Source organism: Galeopterus variegatus, unplaced genomic scaffold, assembly GCF_000696425.1.
Source record: "Galeopterus variegatus unplaced genomic scaffold, G_variegatus-3.0.2 Scaffold11552, whole genome shotgun sequence".
NCBI lineage: Eukaryota > Metazoa > Chordata > Mammalia > Dermoptera > Cynocephalidae > Galeopterus > Galeopterus variegatus.
The window spans coordinates 46,521-48,993 of record NW_007737663.1 but is presented as its reverse complement, the minus strand read 5'-3'; positions in this window follow the sequence as shown (position 1 = coordinate 48,993).

Below are 2,473 nucleotides of genomic sequence, written 5' to 3'. Positions count from 1 at the left end.
GCCCCCAGTTTTTCTTTCTTTAAGCAACTATTAATATATAATTCTACTGACAAGTGATTACTGATTATGCTTCATCAGTAAAATAAAAAGGTTCTTGGCTAAAGCAAAACCATAATGACTACAGTATTTACTAGATTTTTAAGGGAAATACTTCATTATCATTACATTCCATTTCTTTTGGTAAACTGTTGTAAGTAATTAGAGAACATTTTTTTTTTTTGACCGGTAAGGGGATCGCAACCCTTGGCACGGTGTGGTCTGCACCACGCTCAGCCAGTGAGCACACCAGCCATCCCTATATAGGATCCGGACCCGTGGCCTTGGCACTACCAGTGCTGCACTCTCCCCAGTGAGCCATGGGGCTGGCCCAGAACTTTTTTATTTATTTATTTATTTATTTATTTTTTGTCTTTTTGTCTTTTTCCGTGTCCGGCAACGGATCGCAACCCTCAGTGTTGCCCCCGCACCGGACCGGGGACTCAGTGAGCGGGAACCAGTCTGCATGTGGGATCCGAACCCTCGGGCAGGAGCGCCGCTGAGCTTCCCAAGCGGCGCACTATCCAGTGCGCCACCGGGCCGGCCCCCAGAACTTTTTCAATTGGGTTAAAATATACTTAGCACCTGAAATGATAAAAAGTATTACAGTATTGATAGGCTCAGTGTTGAGCTCAGCTCCTGAAAATTTATATTATAAACTTTAATTATCAATTTTTAACTCTTAATGAAGAAAACATTGTCAATCCTGCCTAGAGCTTGGTGGTTGGGCATAAGTGTTTTAGAATCAGACAATTGCAATTTAATCCAATTCTATCACTTAGGTTTCAGTTTTGTTATACACAAAGAGAACTAATGATTCCAACTTTTTTCCTCAAAACTTAAGAGTAATAAAATGAGATAATTTCTTTGAAATCTGAAGCAAAGTATTTGAGACACATTAAAATTTCAGTGAATTTAAGTATTAACATTAATATTAATAATTAAAACATCTATTTGAGTTAATTTCTAACTTAGTTACTTATATATAAACATAAGCCATATTTGCCACTATTATAAACAGTAAAATAAAACTTTACTTTACAATTGATGCTGCCTCAAAGTTGTCTTATAATTGAGCTATGCATTTACAATTTGCAATTCTAAAAATTGCTTAAGTGGTACATTTTACTGTCTTCCCCTGATACATCTTGGTCACTAATTTTTCTTACTGTCAATCCTTTAAAAAATTTAAACTATTTTCTAGAATTATAGCAAAGTATGTCATTAGTTTTTTGGTTTGTTTGTTTTTGAGACGTTTTCTTTTTATTGCGTGACTGCTAATATGTGAGTTCTAACACCATAGCTCTAATCTTAACCACTGCATTTGGCTTTGTTCTTATGAGTTTAATCTCACAAAATGATTCCCCTAACATGAGACACAAATATTAGAATCCTTCAAAGACATACTGTATCAAATAAATAGAGCATTATTTTGTAAATATGACACATTATTTGGCTGGCCTCTCAGAAGCAGTGATGTATTAACAAAACAAATGTCAGACTTGTTGATGTTTGGTCAAAGCAGTAGCTTTGATTAAACTTCTGTACAAAAACTCCAGGCTCAAAATTTTATTAGAAATATGCTGTTAATCAAATCAAACCAACAGTTGTTTACTGGGAGACTAGTAAACAACTGGTTACTAGTTAGACTAATTAGTTTACTATTTAACCGTTACTGTTAGACCCTCTTCATACAGAGAACTGAATGAAATTAAAAACATGAAGATTATGTTCAAGGAGCTTATTAAATAGGATGAAAATATTAAAAACAAAAGATGAAAAATACACTGGTTATATGCAACAAAAGAGGAAGAAACAACAGTTAATGTAGGATTGCTGTCTCTGCCTGGTAGACAGAAAATTAATGAGACAAGATGAAAGAGAATGGAACAATCTTTTTAGCCTTGGGTGGTAATGGGGTTTTGAGCAAGTTTTAAGTTATTTTTTTTTCATTTTTAATAGTTTACTGCCACAGTATCAACTTTTGTGTATATACATTTAAATAGTTACAGACATAAATACCCATGTGGCAAAATATCTGCCTCTAGTCACACAAAAAAAAAATCTTTGCAACTAAATAAACAACCTTAAGTAATACTGAATAAAAGCAGATGTGAGGTAATTTATCTAAAGTGACTATAGCCATATAAGACAGTCTTACTGTAAAAATTCAAGTATTTATGAAACCCTGTCTCATAACTTAAAAATACAAGTTTAACTTAAAAACACATTTTCAAACTAAACAAAAATATTTTATTTATAAATAGGTAAAATAAATAAGGTTATTCCTGCTGAAATTCAATCATGACTTTATTTCTTTTATAGGTATTTGGGGACTTTGTTTATATATACCGCAGATAAAAAGTGAAACTTACAAAACCCTTCTAAGAACTTACATATTATTCTAATGCACATTATCTATACAGATATACATGTG